The sequence below is a fragment of the Ambystoma mexicanum genome, chromosome 1q (genome assembly GCF_040938575.1).
Source record: "Ambystoma mexicanum isolate Mex_15411 chromosome 1q, UKY_AmexF1_1, whole genome shotgun sequence".
Lineage (NCBI taxonomy): Eukaryota > Metazoa > Chordata > Amphibia > Caudata > Ambystomatidae > Ambystoma > Ambystoma mexicanum.
The window spans coordinates 1214123288-1214148802 of NC_090922.1; the positions used below are offsets into that span (position 1 = coordinate 1214123288).

The window sequence follows — 25515 nt, forward strand, 5'->3', positions numbered from 1 at the left end:
TTGCCTTTCCGAATTGTGGCACATGCCTACTATTCGGAAAGGCAACAAAGCCGTGGTTCAAAGCCGGTGCCACAATGTCGCTTTGTGTGTGTGGTTTGGCTGCATTGCTCACATTGTTGGTTGCATGGGTGTGGTGTAGAACAACCTACAAATATCGTTTTATGGGTGGAGATGCTGCAGCGACTAGTCATGTAGTGTGGCCACTGGGTGCACTAATGGAATAGTGTACATATAGAAGAGGTTACGGTGCAACTGGTTTTTATATGTGCTTGCGTAGTGTTCATTGTGCAGATTAGTAAGTGATGCAGTGCACTATGCTCGTATGCACATAGTAGACTGTGGATAGCAAGACCAATGTTGTGAAGATTGTGTTGTTTGGTTGGCATTATTACAATGGTTTCTGAATGGAAGTGGGTAGCGGTGCCAAACACTGTGGTATGTTTATGCAATATGGTAAGTGGAACATGTGTGCTTGCATTCTTGCTTTAGGGTGCACAGGTTGGGTAGAAGTGCTGGTGACTTTGTCACCTTTCCGAATTGTGACACATGCCTACATGTTCACCTGCATGGCTTTGTTATGTTGTGATGGGTGTGGCCAAAGCAGATGTTTCATAAACAGAAGCATGTGTGACTTAATGTGCAGTGCTTGGATGTTCTGCACCGACTATGACAGCATTAAGGAGCGAGATTTGCAGTGGTTTCAAGGAAATGGCATTTTTTTTACCTCCATTGGCAATGCTGTTTTGTTTGCCACTATGAACAAAGCGTTACAGAGAATCTTTTAGAAATATAAGAGAAGTGTTCACCTTCAGTCACTAAAAAGTGTCAGGAGGTGAAGCAAACAGAGATAAAAAAAAAGAATTGTATGCAAGCACGTACATACTAAAAACAGGACAAAAAATAAAACAAAAGAACACATCTTTTCAGACACAGTACTAAACTCTCAACACACACCCCCACCACTCCCAGCCACCCCCAGCATAAAAACTCAGCGGATTCTGCAGTAGTTTCAGAATTACACATGGCACTTCCAGCTATTTGTAGGACGGGAGCCATGGAAATGGGACTGTGGTGACTAAGGCATTGCTCAATAAGGTTTGTGGTTGTGGTGTGCAAGCACAAAGTGTGTCAGAAGGTCCCTTTTACAAAGAAGTGCAGAAGCCTATGGTGGAAGTGTGCAAGGTAAGGGGCAGGGATCCTGTTGTTATGAATGCAATGTGAGTATGATATGATGTCAAATTGTATGATTTGCCAATTACAGTGCACCTATACACTAGCTGTGCAAGGTGCAACGAGGCAAGGGAGGGGGATCACAGTGGAGACAGAGACAACAAACCTACTAGCCAGTTGGCACTGAGATCGACCAAGTGCATGGGAAGGGGGAGGCGAAAGTGCACTACATGGGAAGAAGAAAAAATTAGAGGAAGTGAAAATACGGCCCGATGGTGGCAAGTGCAAGGACCAACGCCCGTGATCAGCTTAAAAAAACTAATAACATTTTCGAAGATTTCAAGACAGCTACAATCACAAAAAAGACTAAAAAACTACATCAAGATATTCAGGATTTTAAGTTGGATAAAATGTTCCCCTATACTACTGATGAATATATAGACGCAGCAAAAAAACAGTCAGCATCTCAACCAAAAGGTAAGGGAAGACGTTGCTGGGTGTCATTTTCAAACTCCAGTAGCAGTAGCTCAGACGACCAAGCTCGGCATAACCAGCAACAACAACAAGCATTTGGAAACTATTTACCACCCCCTCCTTTTTTAGGCAGAGGAGGGCCAGGAGGCCCATTTTGGGGACAGAAAAGGTTTCCTCCATAATACCCGCAACAATGTCAATTCCGAGGACGGAGACGCCCAACCAGATAAACACCTGTCACCAACAGATGTCACCAACAGATGTCACTTGTAGGAAAGATCCGACAAGTGACATAAGATCTGAAATAGATAGCACAGTACAGTACGCCCATGATCGTGAATGGATCACGGACAAAGAATCCAAATTTCTTACTACCAATCAAGGTAGCACACCTACAACGTATGCACTCCCGAAGATACATAAAAATATGGAAAAACCGCCTGGGAGACCAATAGTCTCAGGCTGCAGCTCTATACTCGAGCCTTTGTGTACATTTATTGATATCTTCTTAAAACCCATCAGCATTCATACTGAAACATACCTCAGGGATACGACTCATACAATCATGATTTTTGAAAATCATGACTTTGACCAAATGACTCAAAGACTAGTTACAATGGACATCCAGTCCCTCTACACTAGTATACCCCAAGACCAAGCAATCAACTGCATGCGAGAATTACTCACGGATTTTGACACACAGGAACGAGTCCCACAAAATTTAATTTTGGAACTCATGACCATTGCATTGAACAAAAACTACTTTGAATTTAATGGTCAATTTTATCTACAGAGAAAGGGCACAGCAATGGGGGCAGCATTTTCTCCTAGTCTGGCAATACTCCTCATGTCCAAATTCGAATCACAACACATTTCATCTATTACCAACCCCTACCGAGATTGCATAATCAATTGGAAGAGGTATATAAATGATAATATCTTCATCTGGAACGGGTCAGAGTCAGAATTGGCACTCTTTCTGAATTGGTGGAATAACATAGACACCACCATCAAATTCACAATGGAATCCAGCACAAAACAAATTGACTTTTTAGACCTTCTGATTAAAGACGAATCAGGCAAACTGAAATGCTCCTTGTACCGTAAAACAAGTGCCCGTAATACTTTGTTGCATTATTGCAGCAATCACCCACGCCATCTTCGTGACAACTTACCTTACGGACAGTTTCTCTGTATTCGCCAAGAAATTGTTCCAACCTGAACGATTTTTATGAACAATCGGATAACCTGAGCTCCCGACTGATTGAAAGAGGATACCCAAAGCGTCTGGTTCATAAAGCCAAAAAGAGGGCACGCTTCACTGATAGAGACATTCTACTTTCCCCAGAAACAGTAGCTGACGCACTATCTAGCACTGACGGAGCCAAAATGACGTGCGTTATAACCCATGGACCCCAAACCTTCCAAATCAAGAAAGTAATCTCCAAATACTGGCCAATTGTTAAACTTAGTTTGCCTGATGCACCATTGCCCAGGTTTGCTTTAAAAAGGGCCAAAAACATTCGTGACAAGTTAGTACACTCGAACTTTAAGCAAGACCCACCCAGAATGGGTCTCTGGGACCTAAGAACAACTGTGGATCATGCTCGGTCTGTCAATTTACAAAAAAACTGAAAAACTTCAAGATTGGGGCAAAAATGTTGACCCTTTCCTCCTTGACGAACTGTAAAACTAAACAGGTGGTGTACTGTATCGAGTGCCCATGCGGACTCCGATATGTTGGGCAGACCTCTCATCCTGTCCACATCAGGATCTCTGAACACCGCTCCAGGATTAGGTGCAGAAGGGAACCTGCACCACTTGCAAATCACTACATTGAACTACACCACTCCACCAATATTTCTTGGTGGATCCTAGATGTGGTAGCAGAAGGAAGCAAGATGGATTTATCGTCTAGCCACCCATACTAATGGGTTAAATGAGAAATTTTCGTTACTCACAAACTTCCTTTTCCCTTTTTGCTTTTTTGTCTCGGCATTTAGATCTCCTGGCGGTTGTGACCATTTTCAAATGAGAACCTTTTTGACTTATGTCTACCTACATTTAGCTGTTGCTATGTTCTCTGCAGCTGGTTGTGTCACTGTTTTTTGCACCAATGAAGCTTGCTGCCCTCATGACCTGTGCCCTTTTAATCAAACAACCATATGAAGGCTGTCTTGTCACCTTGCTTCCCATTTGTTAACACATGCCATCCATTTCACCTCTTGCCATCATTTTTTTCAAATCAAAACCATTATGATGGGCCTTGGGCGGGCATTTCATTATGAGACGTCCATTTTTTTCAATAAGAAACACATCTCTTTCCAGTAATCATATCATACACACTCATGTTCGTTTCTTACTAATGTTTTTGACCACCCCCCGCTTATTTATTCTCTGGCCCTTTATATAATAATCATTATGATGGGGGCTTGGTGGGCATCTGATCCTGACATGTTTGCTTCCCCCTTTAAAATGAAATCTGTGTTACTCATCACCATTTCAAGCCTAAATTCTTTTTGGAGCACCTTCGAGCTCTCTTTCTCTTTGTGGATGCCAAATCCACAGCAAGGCTTTTATTTTGGGTGCCGTAAAATTCCAGCCTCCTGCAAAAAAAGAAAAAAGCCAGCTCGCCAGACTCACACGCACTCGAGAGGCCTGGCACTTCCAGCCAATCACAGCACTAGCATGGAGGGGCACGCCGGCTGCCAGCCAACCACAGCATGCATATCATGCTGCCCAATGGCAAGCGTTCCTACAATCCTCAACCCTCCCTCTCTGCCCTCCAGGCTCCATTCTTCCAATACGCTGTGTACGCGTTGGAGCTCCCCTCTGCAGCTGGATTGACTCGGCTGTTTCTCAGCATTCATACAACTTCGTGGTAAGTACGATTCTTTAAGGGAATTTGTTTTCCCTCTCTAGGCACTGACCTACATTTTCTCTTACTATATTCCGTTAATTATGCCGACCAAAATCCTGTCTATTTCGAGGCGTTTCATGCATGCGCTCTTTTTTTCATTTTTTCCAGACAAGGTTTTCTTTGCTAATGTGAAAACATGAGGCTTGTTGCCCGCAATTTCAGGCACTGTCAAAAAAGGAGAGAGCAACTTTCCTAAATTTCAGGCAGCCGCTTCCAAATGTATTGACTTCACAGTCAACTGAGCATTTTCAGTTTACAATTGTAGCATTCTGACTTGTCAGCCGATCTTTTTAAACACCCAAGAATCCTTTTCCAGATACAAACGTACTTTGGCTTCAGTACTCCAATTAATTTATCTTTAGATAGTGAATGTACCGTTTAGCAGTTAGTCACTCATGTATTCATTTATCTTACCCATAGGTTTGACTAAGTGGGATTCAGAAGTGGGATTCAGAAGATTAAACCGTTAAGCTACGGATCTATTCTGCAGCACGCTGAGCAATGATACATGCATCACCAACAAATGGCCTTTTCCTTCAATGAAAAGCAAACTACCAGGTAGTTTTGGGCTCCTATATTTCGTTCATTCATTTTGTCTAGCACGCAAGAGTAACTAAATAGCGCCCTGAACGTACAAAGTACCTTTAGTACAATTCGTTCTTCAAACACATGATGGAATGGGCTTTAATTACTTTTTACACAGGCTGTTTCTTCGCCATATTTCCCTGTGATGATGCCGCTCTGGTGAGGCTACCCCTGGCCCTACTGCCCAGATGCCTTGCCCCGGTCGCCGGTAAGCATCACGTCTGGTCACTCTCAATCAGTTACGGTCTAAACTTTTTTTGGCTATTCTCCTTCTTTTTGGCTTTCAACTTACTCTGCAAGCAATCTTGGTAGAACTCATTAATAAGGATATCTAATTTCTTTTTAAAGTTTTATGTTTTTCATCACACTATTTATTATGTTTTTTGTCTGCTTCCCCACAGGGTCCAGTTGTTGTGTGTTCTTTTTCGCCCTGAGGAAGGCAACTGTACCTATCTAGAAGTGTTTGCCAGACAGGTGGCTCTTTTGCAGAAACGTGTTGAAGATGTCTTATCAGTTTTGCTTTGTTTTTTTGTTCTTCAATTGAGTTATGATATAACACACACACGTAGGCAGTCCTGTCATTTAAACTAATAGGAAAAGTTTGTTAACTGAAAAATTGAAAAATTCATCAATCCAAGAATCAGAGTATTGATTGAATTTAAGTTAATACCTGGAGTTCACATTTATTTATTTATTTATTGTTCATTTTTCTGTTTTGCCACTTCATTGTGATGAACAAAGTGATTGTTCAAACTTATTGTTTTCTGATTTTCTGTTTTATTGTCGTACTTTAGATTTGTTTAATTATTCATGAGACTGTGTTCCCTCCATTTATTATTATGTTCTTTGAAACACAAGCAATACATTTATCCTTTTTTCTTACCAAGAGATTGGGCCTCATTACAGGTCGGGCAGTCTGGAATTAACAGTGGCGGTAATCCCGCCACCACTGTTAATTCTGGACCACCCGATCCCGAGTCCTGCAGGCAGGAGGTGATGTTCCTGAACACCTCCTGCCTGCAGGTGGACGTGGAAACACCAGCAGCATCACGAGATGGTACCGGTGTTTCCACTTCCCCATTCCCGTTGAGTCGTGTGGGACTCAACGGGAATGGGGACTTACCGAATTCCACCTCCGGAATTCCCGGGACACCACGGTTGTAATGCCCTGGTATTTCCGGGAGTCACGGAGGCGGAATGGTAATACGAGTCCAGCGGTAACCAGGCGGTATTACCACCGCGGTTACCTCCGGACTCGTAATGAGGCCCATTATCTTGATTGTTTTCAATGTTTGCTACAACCATCAATTTGTTGTTTTAGTGATATCAGGTTGATACACTTACAGGGTAATTCATGGAAATTCGCACAAAAGTGGGGCAGGCGGCTGGCGCACAGTGTTCCCGTGCGATAGACTGCGCCAGCCGCGTGCGATAAAATCCATTTCAGCGCACAGCGTATTCATGGATTTTAGCCTCCAAAACCAGCCGTGGCACAGAGTGGCACAGCGACCCTGCAGCAGCGCCAGTTACGCCCCCAAGAACGCCCTTGCGCAAGGAAAAGGCATCAAAATCCCCAATCCAGCGCAAAGGTCTGCGACAACCCAAAACAAGTTTACCGGACTGCCAAACAGCAAACGCCAAGCGGGGAACATGTATTACGGGTTTCACGTTAACTTCCACACGCGAAAGGGCCTGTGCGAGCGGGTACGTCTATAACTGGGGTTCGCGTGAAGTTACACACGCGATTGGCCTGGGTACGTGTATTTTAGGGGTGCGTGGGAAGTGTTACACGCGATTGGGCTGGGTACGTGTATTTCAGGGGTGCTCGGGAAGTTTCGCACGCAATCAGGCCTGGGGGAGTGGTGTATGTGTATTCCAGGGGTGCGCAGGAACTTCTACATGCGATTGGCCTGGGTACGTGTATTTCAGGGGTGCGCGTGTGTTTTCACACGCGACTGGCCTGGGTACGTGTATTTCAGGGGTGCGCAGGTGTTTTCACACGCGATTGGCCTGGATATGTGTATTTCAGGGGTGTGCGGGAAGTCTTGCACGCCATCGGGCCTGGGGGAGTGGTGTACGTGTATTCCAGGGGTGCGCGGGAAGTTTTACACGCGATTGGGATGGGTACGTGTATTTCAGGGGTGCGCGTGTGTTTTCACACGCGACTGGCCTGGGTACGTGTATTTCAGGGGTGCGCGTGTGTTTTCACACGCGACTGGCCTGTGTACGTGTATTTCAGGGGTACGCGTGTGTTTTCACACGTGACTGGGCTGGGTACGTGTATTTCAGGGGTGCGCGGGTGTTTTCACACGCGATTTGCCTGGGTACGTGTATTTCAGGGGTGCGCGGGAAGTTTCACACGCGATTAGGCTGGGTACATGTATTTCAGGGGTGCGCGGGTGTTTTCACACGTGATTTGCCTAGGTATGTGTATTTCAGGGGTGCGCGGGTGTTTTCACTCGCGATTGGCCTGGGTATGTGTATTTCAGGGGTGCGCAGGAAGTTTCACACGCGATTTCAGCAGGGTACGTGTATTTCGGGGGTGCCGGGAAGTCCTACATGGGATTTGGCAGTGTGGGTCCTCCCGGGTGTTCCCTGTATACCCTCCACGGCCCCTGCAGGCAGCCCACACCACAGGGGACTACCCTGCATCCCTAGTCATGTCCTGCAGGCAGCCCACCCAACATAGGCATGCCTCCCAGTAAAGGCACATGTCTCCTTGCACTACTGATCACCAACTCATGTCCCCTTGCACCCCCACCCCCCAGCATTGCGGGGCCCACTTATGTCCCACTCATGTCCCCCTGCACCCCCACCCCCCAGCATTGCGGGCACCTGCCAGCAGGCCCTCACTCATGTCCCACTCATGTCCCCCTGTACCCCCACCCCCCAGCATTGTGGGGCACCTGCCAGCAGGCCCCCACTCATGTCCCACTCATGTCCCCCTGCACCCCCACCCCCCAGCATTGTGGGGCACCTGCCAGCAGGCCCTGACACATGTCCCCCAGCCACCACATCATCACAATCTAGATCCCTGGCCCTTATGGGCAGCCTCCACATGCCAAACACCCACCCAAGTATTGCATCCACCCACTTAGAAATGCCAATTACATGATACAACCCCAATGGCAAGTATGTAAATGAACACATGTCCCTCACATACACACAATGTGTGTAAGTGAATGTGAAAACCCATATCATGATATGCATGAAACCAATGAGATGATACTACACATTGAAGTTTGATGAAAAAAATGTATTAAAAGCAGCATAAATGGTATTAAAAATAAACAAATGACAATGGGAATCAAAAACCAAAAGCAGCATGCCCATAAAATAATGAAAAACCACAAATCATAATCCAAAGGAAAGGTGTCCAAAGTCACAGTTCAAGAAAGTAAATCCAAGGGAAAAACAAAACCGAAAACCATTGCTCCATGGGTAAATCCAAAAAATAAAATAAAATCCAACAGTCAACTATACACAGATAAACAATCCAGTCTCCATGATCCCAACTGAAGAAATGAAACCTATCTAAAAATACTACCTAATAAAAAAACTATATACAAAAATGTGGTCCATTGTCCAAAAGGTCCAAAATAAATAAAAAAGCAAAGGAAACCTAACACTAACTACATAACTATTTACAAGGGCAGCGTGCTAGTCCGACGGCTCACTGGTTGTTGTCATGGGCCAGGGTATCATCGAACTCCTGTTCAATGGCTTGGAGGCGGGCATGTTCCCTGGCCCCGAGGTCTCGCAGGGATAATGCAGTGTCCAGCTCCAACTCCCTGCGAAGACCCTCGAGGCACTCAGCCCGCCTCAGCGCCCTCCACATGGAGTTCTCCGCCCTGACCATTGTGAGCCGTTCCTCCTCTGCCCGCTGCCGCTCCGCACCTATCTGCTGGCCCAACCGCTCCCACACGGAAGCCACTCCCATTCCAGGGTTCTCGTGCCCTCCGGCCGATGCCTGCACCCCTGATGTTGATTGCCCCGAGCCATGATGCCTCCCACGTCGATCCTGCCGCTGCCTCCGACGCAACTGCCTGTGCCAGCACAACGACATCCAGGCTGATGGAATCCACCGACGCCGTCGTGCACGTGCCCTGCCCGATGATGCCGTCACATCCTCCATCTTCTGGGGTCCAGTTGCTGGTGTGTCCACCCCTGCTGGACCTCCGACCCCCGACTGTGGCAGGGATGGGATCCCCACTGAGGTGGCTGCATTGGTCGGGTCAGGTCCACAGGGGACCCTGGTGGCATCTGGGCCGGAAGACGACATGGAGTACGACTGGCGCATAGCCTCCACAGAGGAGGAGAGGGTCGCCAGAGTGCCCGACACATGTACGAGACCCCCGACCATGACCGCTCCCAACTGGGCCACGTTGGCACGGTGCTCTTCGTGATGACGTGTGTGCTCCCCCCGGGAAGCACGCACCTCATCACGAATGACACCCGTGAGCAACGCGACACCAATCAGGACCTTCTCCATACGGCCAGGGGTCCCCTCATCCGCAGGTGGAGGGGAGTCAGATGACATGGACATCCCCCCTACCTGCGGACGGGCCTGGGATGGGGCATCCCTGCTGGTGCATGGTGGTGCAGTCACAGTGTCAGGGACAGTGACATGCACAGGCACCTCCACGGCGACCTGTGCTGCCTCCTGACCCTGCCCCTGGACTGCACCACTTGCACCAGCAGGGATGCCCCCACCAGGCCCCATGTGCGGCTCAGTAGCGGCCTCCTCCTCCTCTGTGGAAACCACCAACCTGGATGGCTCCACACTGTCTTCTGCCGTTGCAAGCCCCTGTGGGGGCTCACTCACCCCTTCCGCTGCAGCCGTGGGGGCATCCCCACCGCTTTGCTCCACAGCGCCGTCTCCGCCCTCTTCTTCACTTTGTGCTGTATAGAGGGAGACATAGAACACAAGCATCAGGGTACTGTACAATGGTCCCCTAGACAGGAAGCAATAGCAGATGAGTGGCACTGTCAAAGATCACTTCCATCATGTCCCTCCACAACACATGGGTCAGTGCAGGCAAAACACATGCAGTAACAGGCATGGTGCATGCTATGGACATAAGCAAACATGTCCAAGGGACTCTTGAAACATACAATGTTGTTTTTGAACTCACATGCATCATGGGTCATGCCTATCACATTCACACACTTCACCGTACTTTCATCCATCTGGACTCGTACACCCCAGACACAGTGGATGCAAGGATAGCTAGGCTGCATCAGTGAATCAGAACATTGACACAGACATGTGTCATGCATCCATGGCATTGACAAGTAACAGACATGCAGGTCAGACACACAGACATGGACACCATACATGTACATGGCATCATCACCCATCCCTCACCCCCACCCATGTCCAGGAACAGAGACTGGCATGCTCTCATGTGTCCATTCCGCGTAGGGCTCCCCATGTAGCATTTAAACACATACACCAACCGTGTGCTTCACACATTACTGGTCTCACATGCATGAGCATGATGTCCCTGCACACACACACGTGTACATGGCCTATGTCACACATACAGGCAAGTATCAGACAACCAGCACACTGCAACATGCCCTGTCTCACACAGCAATGCTTGGCCAGTTACTGCTCGATTCCAGACGGGTCTGCCTCTCAAGGACCTGGACGTGGAGCACTGGGGATATGCGTTCCAGGACCCTCATCTGATCTTCCGACAAGTGGCCCCGGCGCCCCTTAGCATCCGCTGCCTTCAAGAGGCGCCGGACCTTGCTGAGGGTCCTGGACCTGAAGTCCTCCCAGCGCTTCTTGACATGATGGAATAGTCGGACTGCCACCCCCTCCGCATTGATGGCAGTCATGATGTCCGTCCAGATCCTGTCCCGTCCTTCCTTGTCGGCGCGTGATGATCCGAAGAGGGCATCATAATGCCCCAGGACATGCTCCACCAGGACACCAACTTCCTTCTGACTGAAGCTGGTGGCCCTCTGCCCCTCTGGCTGGGGGTCACCAGTGGTCTCGGATGGTGTTTGCCCCGACATGGTGACCCCCGAGGCAGGCGTGGGTGGGCAACTGGGTCCTGGGGCTGGGCTGTGGAGCGATGGTATCCCAGTCGGGAGTCTTCGGTTCCAGCAGGGGTGGACACAGCAACTGGACCCCTGCAGATGGCTGATGTGCAGGCACCAAATGGCAGGGCACGGTGGCAGCAGGCAGGCAGGCAGCAGCAGATGGCTCGTGGGAGACTGCTCGGGGCTCTGGGGGGGCAGTAATTCGGCCTTTTGGGCAGGAGCGTGGTCTTCCGTGTGCTTACGCGTGGCCAGCTTGATACAGAGTGATTTGGCACGTGAAAATTCCGCACGTCAGCATGTGATTCGAGGAAAGGCCCTTAGCGCGTAAGCGCGTCAGCACGCATACGCGATTCCATTGGACCAAATGCCCTTAGTGCGTAAGCGCGTCTGTGAGGTATCGCGCACGGGCGTTGCCCTGGCAGGGCTTGAAGATCCCACGTGGATTTCCATTGCTCTGTACGTGCTTTTCGTGGGGTGCGGTGCGTGTGTTTTGCAGGCGTTGGGGTTCACACGCTATTACTTCACAGCGGGTGGGTGTTGGCTACGCATTCTTTTACATGCAAGGCAGACGGTGAGTGGTACCCTGCTCCCCCAGGCCCGATCGCGTGTAAAACCACCCGCGAGCCCCTGAAATACACGTACCCCGCTCCACCAGGCCCGATCACGTGTGTAAATGCCTGCGCACCCCTGAAATACATGTACCCAGGCCAATCGCGTGTAAAACTTTGCGCGCACCCCTGAAATACACGTACCCAGGCCAATCGCGTGTAAAACTTTGCGCGCACCCCTGAAATACACGTACCCAGGGAAATCGTGTGTAAAACTTCTTGCGCACCTCTGAAATACACGTACCCGCTCCCCCAGGCCCGATCGCGTGTGAAAACACCCGCGCACCCCTGGAATACACGTACCCAGGCCAATCGCGTGTAAAACTTTGCACGCACCCCTGAAATACACGTACCGAGGCCAATTGCATGTAAAACTTCACGCGCACCCCTGAAATACACGTACCCAGGCCAATCGCGTGTAAAACTTCGCGTGCACCCCTGAAATACACGTACCCAGGCCAATCGCGTGTAAAACTTCTCGCGCACCCCTGAAATACACGTACCCACTCCCCCAGGCCCAATCGCGTGTGAAAACACCCGCGCACTCCTGAAATACACGTACCAGGCAAATCGCATGTAAAACTTCTCGCGCATCCCTGAAATACACGTACCCGCTCCCCCAGGCCCGATCGCGTGTGAAAACACCTGCGCACCCCTGAAATACACATACCCAGGCCAATCGCGTGTAAAACTTCTCGGGCACCCCTGAAATACACGTACCCGCTCCCCCAGGCCCGATCGCGTGTGAAAATACCCGCGCATCCCTGAAATACACGTACCCAGGCCAATCGCATGTAAAACTTCTCGCGCACCCCTGAAATACACGTACCCGCTTCCCCAGGCCCGATCACGTGTGAAAACACCCGCGCACCCCTGAAATACACGTACCCCGGCCAATCTCGTGTAAAACTTCTCACGCACCCCTGAAATACACGTACCCACTCCCCCAGGCCCGATCGCGCGTAATACTTCCCGCGCACGCCAGGAATACACGCGCACGCTATTTTTGACACAGCGGGTGTCCGTGTTTGTCGCGTACCCCTTTGCACGTCATTTGTCCTAGAGGGCCACAGTATGGGACATTCATCATAGCTGTATATACGTGCTTTTTGTTAGCGCACATTTTGGCGCACATTTTTTTCCTGTGCAGGGACGCTGCCGCCTGCTTTCGTGTGGCGGACGTGTATGGCCCTGTGCGCGTCTTTGCCCGTGCGCTGGTTTGCCCTATTCGATTCCATGAATACGTGTTGTAGGCGAGCGTGTGGGCGATCCGCGCACTTGCCTCCTGTACTTCCCCCGTGACGCCCACATTTTCACGAGTTGTTCCCCATTCTGCGTGTAACGCCCCGTGTTCCGCTTACTTTTGTTATGTGCGCCGCACTATGTGCGATTTCGCTGTGGCCTTAGCGCACGCCGTTAGATGACCTGTGCGCCGGTGTGCGCCGCGCACTTTTTCAGCGGACATCCCACATTTTACTTGCGCACGGACTTCCATGAATAGATGTGCGCTGGTTTCCCTGCAATATTCGCACTTGCACTGCGATTTCTCAAGTAACACTGCGAATCGCACGTTTTCGCACGCGTGCGCCGATTTTTTCAGCGCACATTAATTCTATGAATCGGCCTGACAATAACTAAATTACTACCAAAAGTTCTCTCAAAGCAAATTTTATAGCAGTGTTGACTCCAGTGTTTTTGTCTAAGTGCAGACATCTGGAGGTGGTGGAACTGTTAGGGATACGGCAAACAGTCCCCAAATTAGGGTTTTGCCAGAAAGGCAGTGCAGGGGTGCAAATGGCGGGCGGGGGGTGGACCTGTCCCGACAGCAGAGGGTGGATAGGTAACCAATGCAGCATCAGTTTCAGGCAGTAAGTCAGCAGGGGAGAGGAGGAGCAAAAGCAGAGGCAAAGAGAAAGATTTTCAGTTGCTTCCGGAACCGGCAATGGTTCTCCTCAAGCTTCAGGGAGGCAGGGAAGCTATTGCAGAGGAAGGCCCCTTCCAAAGAAAGAGATCTACCACCAAGTGGTGGCTTGTCAAAGCGAGTGACCTTGAGGGAGTTGGAAGTGGATGAGGGAAGAAGTGGAGCATGCACAATTTTAAGCAGTGACAGTTGCAGGTATTAAAGCCCCAGGGCCCAGAAGGCTTTGTGCATTATGAAGAGGGTTTTCACCTTATTTCTTGCAGGTACTGGGAGCCAGTGCAGACATTTCAGTTCCAGAGAGATACCATCCCTGGCCTTGAGTCCAAGGACAAGCTGCACAGTCCTCTCCTGGATGAGTTGCAGAGGGTGTAGAGTGGAAGGAGGCAAATTTCGACCGAGGCTGTTGCAATAGTGCAGTCTACAGAGAACCACAGCTGTGGAGACAATGAGGTTTTCGGACCTTGCTTTACGTTGCTACTATACATTCAGTGCTGGTTTTGAAGCCACATGTTTACAATTTCTGTAAGTCATGGGTTAGTGGTGACAAAAATGTCTACTATTGTTGAAAGGAAAGAATAGAGTTCCTGTTGCGATATAACAATGGGTGGCATGGGTAAATGGAAATGTTGTAAGCATATGCAATTGATGTGTGACTTCATGGCAGTGGATGGTAGAAAAAAACAGTAATATTTGTACGATCGTAATGGACGCTCAGTGGCACATAACATGCTCAGAGGTACTTATAACGAGGTTCTGCACATTTCGCAGAAATAATATTCATACCTCCAGTTTGTGGTGATGGGTGCTCACGTGTTGATGCACAAATTTTACATTATTTTACTGAACTTTCTACTGAACGTGCATTACAATGACACGCCACTTGGAGGCTTATTGTGCAACAGAACAAATAAAGAGTTGTACAGTAGTGACAGTGTATGATTATAACATCTTGAATGTCATTGGTGGATGCGTGTGTGACTATTTAACTGTCCCCAATGAGGTAGTGATGGACAAGAAATAGTGCACAGGGAAAAAAGAAGCCCTTCTGCTTTACTGGGGCGCAGCCCTCACGGTACTTGGGGAAGCGTACGTGCCACATTCTGCGTTTCTCACCATGCTGGCCAATTGAAATGGGACTGTGGCCATTATCCAATTAGGTGCTCAGGGTGTGCGTCACAGGTAAGGGCACCAATACGGAGAAGGACTCCTCCTGCTTCACTGGGGCACACCCCTTGCAGTACTTGGGGAAGGGCACGTGCCACATTCTGCGCTTCTCACCATGGTGGCCAATTGAAATGGGACTGTGGGGAATGTCCAATCAGGTGTTCATGGTGTCCTCACAGGAAAGAGCAACAATAGGAAACCAAACTCTTCCTCCTTCACTGGGGAGCGGCCCTTGCAGTACTTGGGGAAGAGAACGTGCCACATTCTGCGCTCCTCACCTTGCTGGCCAATGGAAATGGCACGGTGGGGATTGTCCACTCTTGTGCTCATGGTGTGTGTCACAGGAAAGGGCAGCAACAATTTTGTGCATTCCTTTGTGCAGTGAGGCTGGCAAACATGGCAAGACGTACAGTTTTCGTCATGGGTGATGCCTTTGAGGAAAATCTGTTGTGTAGGCCCTCCAAGAAGGCTTTTGTGGCAATTTTGGTTTGGAGGTAGTGGATTCTTTGTGGTGCAGTGTCGAAGCATGCTGTTTCGGCGGAGTGCTTGTCGAAATTCTACGCATGGCCACTTCCGGAACTGTATATGTTGTGGTTGTGCACTTTGGAACCTTCTTTTTGGGTTTCATGCCTTGTTCCTGTCTGTACCGTCAACTGAAGAAGATGATGAAAGCAGTGCAGCACATTTTTCCCACTGCCAAGGTGCTTTTCTCATGGATACCCCGAGAATAGTGTGGGACTAATCCAATGATTCCTGTCGGCAGCCAGAGGTTGGAAGGGGTGTCATCAACAGAAGTATGTGTGACTTCTACAGTGCTGCCGGGATGATCTCCTGTGAGAATGAAAACATTGGTACTCAATATATAAACCTTTTCAAAGCAAATGGCATGTCATTGTCGACCAGTGGCAATGACATTTTGTTTCACAATCTACAGGCTGCATTGAAGTCCTTATTGTAAGAATGTGAGCTGACGTACAAAACACAAAAATACTTATAAAAAATGCAAAAAAACGTGTTTCTATGGAAGCACCTTTAAAAAAACTAAAGGCTCTTTTAAGAGCCACCACAACTAACAACGTCCCCTACCCTGGTTGAAAGTTATTCCTCCACTCCCGCGTGAGCACAGCATGAAAAGTCTGAGATAATTGCAGGGTGGCACATGTTATATATGCCCCTTTTGCAGATGATGCCCATAGACATGGGCCTGTAGAGACTACGGGATTGGTCAATAAGTTTTCTGGGTGTGGTGTGTCATCAGTCATGTCTTCAATGACATTTGTGATGTCACCATTTTAAACACTTTTTATTAGCATTTTCAATACAACCAAAACATCAAAAAGGACCCCCCCGCTCACCCATCCCCCCATGTCTTCATACACCAATGGATCCTTCAGGGCGTGTCCTTCCTCCTCCTAGGCAAAAATGAGCAGACATTTGCACCCTATATTCCCCCTGGATACTGGACCGTACAGTGATTGCTCCTCCCATCTTCTCCCCTCTCCCATCCAGCCCTCACCCCCTGATGGTGATTTCAAATCATTGACCTTCGATAGGTCGTACAACAGTTGGGCTCAGTGTATTGTCATTCTCTCCTCTTCCGACTCAGTTTCAGCCTTCTGCAGTATTGTCAGCTCCACACCCCCATCTACGAACATCCCCCTGCCACATAGTAATTGTTGGGCCCGTGGACATTTCCATGCTATCGCCACACGGCGCTTGCCGAGTACCAGCAAGAACTGTATCATCCTGTTCCGTGTCTTATGTTTTTCCCCCCTGGGAGTGTTCCCCAAATGCAGGTCTCCAGGTCGCATTCCAGTTTAGTCCCCAACAATTCATTCTCCCCCTTAATCACCTTCTTCCAATACTCAGCTATTATTGCACAGTCCGATATCATATGCCAGAATCCTGCCAGGCCTCTGTTACATCTGGGGCACTCATCTGACAAATCATTGTTTATCGCCTTCAGCCTAACTGGGCTCACATATGTTCTATGAATAATGTTGAATTGGACCAGCTGAAATCAGGCATTGCGTGACACCCTCCGGACTAATCCCAAATCTTCACCCACTCCTTCTCTGATATCTGACGTCCCATTTCCACCTCCCATTTTTCTTTCACCTTCAGTTCCCCTTTGGGTTTTTCCTCTTGCAGGGCTTTATAGATCCAATCCATCCCCAGTCTGGTCTAACAGTACCTGTAGCAGCAGGCTCGTTTGCGGTTCCTCTGGGAGTCCCCCCCATATTTCCATCAACCTCCGGACCACCGCCCCGTATGCCAGGAATAAGCCAGGAATAAGCCATGTGACAGCCTGAACTTCAGATGCCAGTCCTCGAAGGTAAGCAATTTCCCACCCTCAAATAAGTCCCCCACCATCCCACATCCCTGCTCCCAAAGTCTTCGTTCCCACATTTGTCCAATCCCTTGCCTCAACTACTGATCCATCCCCCAAGGTAAGTTACCATCATACAGCCCTCCGGGACCCCTCAAACAAACATATTTCTTCCACGTCCCCCTCACTACTTCAAGCACTACGGACTGCCACCTACCCCGCATTGAATACCATAACAACTCTGCACCTCTCCGCTCCTGTGGCAGGTCCCCTATCAGCCTCTGGTTGATCCCACAGCAGCACCGACTGTAATTGTACCACCACAAAATACTTCTCATAATTCGGTAGGCCCAGTCCTGCCTCCCCCCTAGGTCTTCGTAATGTCACCAACAATGCTCTCCTCCTCCCTGAATTCCATAGTAGCTCCCCCATTTTGCTATCAAGCATTCTAAAAAAGACTTTTTTTATCCCATATGGAATATTGGTGAAAAAATAAAGCAGTCGTGGCAGAGTCACCAATTTACACAGAGCCACTCTACCCATCAGGGAGAGAGGTAAAGACTTCCAGAATTGAACCGAGTCTCCTATCCTTGACAGCGCTCTCCCCATATTATGTACAAACGTCTCACCTATCTCGTAGAATACCTGTATGCCCAGGTACTTAAACGACTCCTGTTCCCATTTTATCCCCAGCCTCGGCAGGTCCTCCATCTGGCAATCCCATAACCCCCACAATGGAAACAAATTTGACTTATCTACATTCACCCGGAAACCAGACATGTGCCGAACATTTCATAGTATTCCCAGTAGCTCTGGGAGGTACACATACAGAAGCAGGTGATCGGCATATAACGAAACTACATGCCTCCGCCATCCCACTTCAATTACTGCTTCCCTCATTTCCTGCCTTAGAAACGCTGCTAGTGGTTCAAGGACCAAAGTCAAAAAAATTGGTGAAGCTGCACAACCCTGCCGAGTCCCCCTGCTGAGTTCCCACTTCCCAGACACCAAATTATTAGTCCTCACCATTACCTTTCGCTTATTGTAGAGCAAACCCAGCCATCTACAGATGTTGTCCCCAAATCCAAATTTCCTTAACACCCAGAATAACCATTTCCATTCAAGCAAATCGAATGCCTTCATTGCATCAAAAGAGGCAATTGCTACATCCTGCTTCCACGTCTTCACCCGGTCCATGACAGGGTGGAGACGGGTTAGGTTACCTGAGGTGTTCCTTCCCCCAACAAACTCCCCTTGGTCTGGATGAATCAATTGTGGTGCCACCTTCGCCAGCCTAGTTGCCAGGATTTTTCCCAGAATCTTCCCGTCGACATTAAGTAGGGAGATAGGCTGATATGCCCCACAATCCAGTGGGTCTTTCCCTTCTTTCAAGATTATTGTGATCACCGCTTCCCTCATTGATTCCGGGAGGTATCCCATTTGGAACGCCTCCTCATACACTTTCTTAAGTTGAGGAGCAAGGAGATCGACGAATGTGGAATACAATTCTATGGGCAACACATCACTACCCTTTCCTCATATTGCCTATTGCCCACCGTATATCCCCCTCCTCAATTGGGGTATCCAGTTGCTCTCTCACATCTTCCCCTATTTTGGACAAATGAATGAGTTCCATAAGGTCCTCCACATCCACATCCACATCCCCATTTTCACTTGTGCACAATTCTCTATAGAAGGCTACAAATGCTTCATTAATCTTCTCCTGCATGCCCACTATTTCACCCAAGCCCAGCTTAACTTGGGTAAAGACTCGACTCGGGTTCTCTTTGCTAATCAACAAGGCCTATAGCTTCTCCGCCTTATCCCCCGCGCCATACAGTTACACATCCAACTTGCTGTCATCAAAATGCGCCAACTCTGCCAATGTCGTGTGGGGTTGCTCAAGCTTTTGTGCCAGTCTCTCCCCCACTGGAGTACCCCTCGCCAATTCCCTCTCTAATTCCACTACTTGGGCTTCCATATTTTGCAATGTTTCCAATAGCTGTTTTCGCATTCTTACTGTCGTGGAGAGGCATAACCCTCTTATATTCACTTTGAAGGCATCCCAGAGCGTCCCCATGGATGCCACAGTTCCCTCGTTTAACTCAAAATAAGTTTCAGCCCCTTACGAATTTTGTCAACAAACGCTCCATCTCCCAGTGCCTCTCTATGCATGCGCCATAACCATCTGGGGGGTCTGCCACTAGTACCAAGCAACGTAACCATCAATGGGGAATGGTCTGACAGGGTGAACCCCAAATACTCTGGCCCCCACAAAGAGATTATAATAGTTCCTCCCCGTCAAGAGGTAGTCCAGGCGAGCGTACGAACCATGTACTCCTGAGTAGTACGAGAACCCTTTTTCCTCCCCATGCCTTTCTGTCCATATCTCCACTAGGCCCATTTCTCCCATCACCTTATGGAGTGCTGCTCTCATATATTTCTTTGTGGGCCCCCCACCCTCAGACCCATCCAGAGCTTCATCTAAATGGCAGTTAACCCTACCCAAAGTATCAGCCCCCCCTTGTACGACCCCATCATCCGCAGGACCACCGGGAAGTATTCCTTGTCATCGACATTTGGTGAGTACAAGTTCACCAGACATAATGAGCGGCCTTCAGATAGGCCCACCATAACCACCATCTTCCCCACCTCATCTGTCACCATCCTTTCCACCTCCACTGGTATCCCTCTAAATACCCAGATAAGGACACCCCTCGCCTGGGTTGACTAGGTTGTCTTGTAAATTTGCCCTCCCCATGATTTCCCCAGTCTCCTCAACACCTCCTTCCCCATATGCGTCTCCTGTATCATGGCAATCTGTATCCCATGTTGTTTCAGGAATTCCCCTACCATTCGTCTTTTCCGACTAGTTCCCAATCCCCGGACATTGCACGTTCTGATTTTTAAGCCTTCCCTGTTACCCATCTAACCTGGCGGAACCATTCTCCAGGATCATAGGACTCTTCCTCTTAACCCCACCCTCTCCTCTATTGTTCGTCCCTATGCTCTTTCCCATTTCTAATGCCTTAACACCCCCATAGGATCCTTCAACATCCCTCCACCCGTGCCCTGTCCCCGAGCCCTGTACCTATCAACACCCATCCCCAACTTGGTTCCTTCAACCCGGCTCAACCGCAACTCCCTGCCCGATCACCAACTCTCCTTCCCCATTCCAGCCCCCCCTCCTCTGTCCCATCCCATCCCCTCCTCCAATGTCGATGGGTGCCCCCCAATCGGGCTTCAACCCACCCTTCCAACCTCCCCAACTGTTTGAACCAGACAACACCCCGCAGGGTGCTGCTCCTCCTCTCACATTGTGTAGACCCCTTGACTAGCTCTCCCCACCTCCCCTTCATCCCCTGTAGGTGGCAGCCAATGGTATCAGGCAACCAAGGGGGAGCCCCACATTGCCCTCCCTGCGCCCGCTCAGATTACCAAGTCCCTTCTCGATTCCACTGTATCCATCCTGGGTGACAGCTTCCCACTAAAAGACCTCCACCACCTACCATGCCACCTTGATCAGTTCACTCCTTCATTTTGAGCCGTGGCTCCTCCTATACCCCCTGGTTTTGCAAGTCCCCTTTGCATGGTGTAGCATCCAGCCAGTCCCACACTTCTTTTGGGGAAGTGAAGAACCAAGACTGACTACCTTCCTGAGATCACTTTCAATTTAGCCGGGAAGAACATCATGTACTTCAAATTCAACTCCTGAAGCCGACACCTCACTGCATCAAATGACCTCCTCTGCCGCTGCACTTCCAATGTGAAATCCGGGAAGATCTGTAGCTTTGTATTCCCAATGTCATAGAAGCCTGCCTTACGTGCCTCCTGCAGAATGGCGTCACGGTCCGGGAAATTCATAATCTTGGCCACCATCACTGTCGGTGGGACGCTCGGTGGGGGGGGCTGCCCGGTACCCTATGCGCTCTTCCCACTTTAGAGAATTTGGTGAGGCCCTTGATCCTCAGGACTTTCAAAATCAAGTTTTCAACAAACAGTTCTGCACAGGGCTCCTCCTCCCTTTCCAGCACCCCAACCAGCCTGATGTTGCAATGCCTGGAGCTCCCTTCCGCATCCTTTGCCCTCGTCTCCAGGGTCCTGGTCGCTCCCACCAGGCCTGCCACCTGTTTTTTTAGAGTTTGAATGTCATCCTCCACCGCACTGACCCGGTGTTCCACCTCTGTGACTCATTCACATACTTTGTAGAGGTCCACCCGGACAAGAGAAACATCCACGCCAACCTTCTCAATGCTGCTTTCCAGGGAGGCTTTAGATGCCTGTATCGCCTCCAGTAGTGCAGTCGAAGTCACACCACCCCCTTTGCCGCCTCTTGCTCCTTCCTCCATCGGGCGGTCCATTCCCACTTACTTTTGTGATTTGTCCCTTACTTCTGTATACTTTTCCATCTTCTGTTGCTCCTTCAACATGGTTGCCCCAGGTCTATTCCCACCCAGTGGTGTATTCAGCTATTTCCAAACCACTCAGAGCCCAGGGGTAACTACTAACCAATGTATGTCCAGGTGTATGTCTTGTGTTCCACTGATTGGCCATGCCACCAGTCTGCGCGGGGGCTGTCACCTCGCTGTGCCCAATTTCAGGCACAGTCTGTTATGGTGCCCAGGCTTCTAGGCCCACTGATCCCGGGTTGTTAATATCTCTTGCCCAAACTGCGCAGATTGCTTCTGTGACCCACAACCCAAAACCCTTTGATTTGGTCACTGGTGGGGGCCCGCTTTCAGAACCCTGCTCATAATAATGTTCCTTCAGGCACACCAACGGGAGACACATACACTCCCTCTCTCTGCTGGGAACTGCTCCTCCATCTGCCAGTCTGCAACAGTGCCTCTGAATGTCATCCGTCGCACCCCCAGGAAGGCAGAATGCCAGGCAGCCCTACGCTGCTCCTCCCAATCAATGTCTCCGTACCTCTGTCGATGGCAGCCACCTACTCCAGCTCACCCACAACACTCCTCCTTACCGGCACGGCTCACCTTCAAGATGCTCTGACCGCTCACGGTGCGCTCCGCCGGGAGCAACGTTGGAGAGGTCCACCACAGCTCCCACTCAGATTTCCACCTTCCACCGCCTCCCCCTCTCATGGCCCCTGTGTCAGGGAGCGCGACCATGTCCGCTCTCTCCGTCAGTGCCTCGGGAGCTTTCATGCTTCCTCCTCCCTGTTCGCCATGGGCCCCCTCAGCTTCTCAGCAATTCTTTGCCGTGCCACTGTACCTTCCACCGATGAGGGAGCTGTCTCATCTCTACGACCGGTCAGTGGAACGCAGAAGTCATTTTGGGTCCACAGACCACGTCGCTCCCAGCCCTTCTTTTCCGCGTTTTTCGGATCACGTGGCTGCCTTCAGGATCTCCCCAGCGTGCTCTGTGTGGCCCGCAGTGGTTCAGCTCTCTCCACCTTACCAACAACCCGCAATTAGGGTACACATGGTGGATTTTTAATCAGGATATGAGCCGGCGGAGCGCAAGCTCTGTAAGGCTGTGCGCTCATCGTCCGCCGGCCAGCCACGCTCCCCCAAAGTTTGTGATGTCATCTTTGATGTCATGGGTGTTAGTCCTTGCAGTGCAGTGGTAGCGTGAGTTATGGTTGCTTAGCTTACCATAACTTTTGAATATCTGGGGGTTTTCGGTTTTACCTGTAACCATAACATCCCTTTAACAACGTTTTTTGTCAGTGTATATATAAGAATGGAGGGGCAGCCACAAATTGCTGCTCCAATAATCTCTTCAAAATATTAATAAAGTTTGCTGGCAGTGAATGAAAAAAGATACTAATTAAAATGTCGTAAAATAGAGAGAAATTAGAAAAATTTAAACTAAGTGAAGAAGGACAAAAACTAAAGACCAACATGGATAGCAACCTGAAGTCCTTCGAAGAGGAGATTCGACAAAGAAAGCAGTGAAAGTTCCTGAGTGACAAGGGTGATTATGAACAGGGACGAGTCTACACATTTGCCAGACGTTTTGACCATCTGAGAATGCAAACAACAGCAAGAAAACAAATCAGAGATGATAGTCTGGGTGAAGATTTGTCCATTTCTGAATCTGATGTAACAGACAGTGAAAGCGACGATCCTACCATCTGGCTACATTTTTTTTAAGAAATGCTCCTTTTATGCCAGCATGGAAGAATGGGAAAACAAACACAAGGAGGAAAAGTACACGGGGACAAGGAAGAGGTGGGAAAGGAAAAAAACGAGCAGGGGGCAGAGGGGCAGGCAGCTAAGCAACACGCATCTCAGGGAGATTGCAAGCTCTGGGAAATAAGCGAGGAATCGCTACAAGAGAGCATAAAGATGTCCGTCATCAATTTATCGAAAAATGAACTAACAGTTGACCAAAAACAACTCCTCAGTTTAGGCCTACATTTTTGTCCAGTGTCCCAATTTGATTACGTACAAACAAGGATTGACTTTGATCAGTACATCAGAAAAATGAAGCTAAATAAATTCTTCTTGAATAAACCATAAAGAACACATGTGAAAAAACCACAAGAAGGCGGGACTGAAGTGACTACTGAAGATCTTGGCACACCTTCCACCTTAATATACTTGCAAGAAGAAGGAGTGGCAACTTCAGATAACCTAGAGGTCAACCCTGATGAACTAAATATCAATACAGAATGGTATAAAAGCAGCAAATTAAAAGCTAAATCAAAATTCAATCCTCCTATGATGGTGGGCAATACAATCAAAACCTTCCAAAGTTTGGTGATAAATGACCTGAAGAAGATTAGGAAACAACAACAGAAAGTCTTCAAAATGAATATGTTCAGCAGACAAACTAAGGCACTTAAAGAATTAAGTTTGTTATCACAATGCATCATCAAAGCCTCGAATAAAGGGTGTAACATCGTGCTCATGAATAGGGAGAACTATATTTATGAGGCAGATAAACAACTCAATGATAGGGAATGTTATGAGAAATTACTCAACAACCCTATAAAAGATCTGGAGACTAAGCTGAAGCAATTTTTATCAAGTTGGGAGACAAAGTGAATGCTGGAAGAACAAGATCTGAAATTCATGTACAAGGCCCATTCGACCATCCCTACGGTGTATTTTCTACCTAAAATACATAAAAATATGACCAAACCCCCAGGGAGACCCATAGTGACACTGACTGGTTCTTTACTAGAGAATATGTCGAAATACATTGACGAGACACTGTTTCCTTTTGTGTTTAATCCTCCTTCATATTTGAGAGACACAAAGGATTTCCTGTCCAAAATTGAGGCACTACCTTGTGAAACTAAATACATCCTTGCTACAATGGATGTAGTTTCATTGTACACATGCATAAAACATGAGTGTAGTCTCAAGGCCTGTGAATATTTTTTAACAAAAGATCTCTAAACTACACAAGACACACAGAGATGATTCTTGCAATGATCAAGCGTTGCCTTACGAACAATGTGTATCTTTTCAATCAGAAATACTACAAGCAATTCCAAGGCATCATGGGCCCGATTTTTGCCCCATCGTATGCTAATTTAATTATGGGGTATTGGGAAAAGCAGGAAGTATGGAAGGAGAGCAAAGTACACAAGTAAGATTGCAATGTGGTATTGTTATATAGACAATCTTTTCATCATCTGGAATGGGAGTTCTATGGAATGGGTACATTTTGTGAAACATCTGAATGAGAATGCCTTTAATTTGAAATGTACAGAAACTCACAGTAATGAAGAGGTGGTGTTCCTAGACGTTATTGTCTACATTGCCAATGGACAATTGCAACATAAACTGTTCAGGAAACCTACAGGGGCTAACACTCCCTTACAGCCCAAAAGTGCACACTCCAAAAATCTCATTTGGAGTATCCCCTATGGAGAATTCATCCGGCTAAGGAGAAACTGCTCAAATATTGAAACATATGATAAGGATAGTCAACTAACAGCATGGGGTTTCAAACAACAGTGCTACCCGAAAAGAGTGATTGAACGGGCGTGTATAAAAGCATGCACATGCATGAGATCAATGTTATTGATGGAAAAACCAAGCATGACTCACACAAGGAAATGTGAAGACAAAACCCATCTCATACTTACTTATGGGGAAGCAGTGAAAAGTGTGAGAGATATCTTGACAAAACTTTAGATGATGCTTATGACTCACAACAATCTAAATCATGCCCTTGGAAAAAAGTCCAAATGTGAGCTATCATAAGTGCAAGTCAATTAAAGATCACTTAGTAAACAGTTATATGAGCAGTGAAAGCTGTAAAATCAAAATAACTTGACTGGATCAAAAGAATAAGGGCTTTCACAAATGCA

The 25515-nt window shown here is 48.3% G+C and overlaps 1 protein-coding gene and 1 long non-coding RNA gene across 3 annotated transcripts in view; one reads left to right on the forward strand and one right to left on the reverse strand.

Annotated features, from left to right (window-relative positions):
- Positions 1-25515, reverse strand: part of PDE4B (phosphodiesterase 4B) — a 2420935-nt gene that overhangs the window by 1776851 nt on the left and 618569 nt on the right. The window lies entirely within an intron of this gene.
- Positions 4451-5973, forward strand: LOC138522132 (uncharacterized). The gene is made up of 4 exons (XR_011283249.1): positions 4451-4525; positions 4985-5122; positions 5268-5357; positions 5551-5973. It is a non-coding gene; the product is annotated as an uncharacterized lncRNA (long non-coding RNA).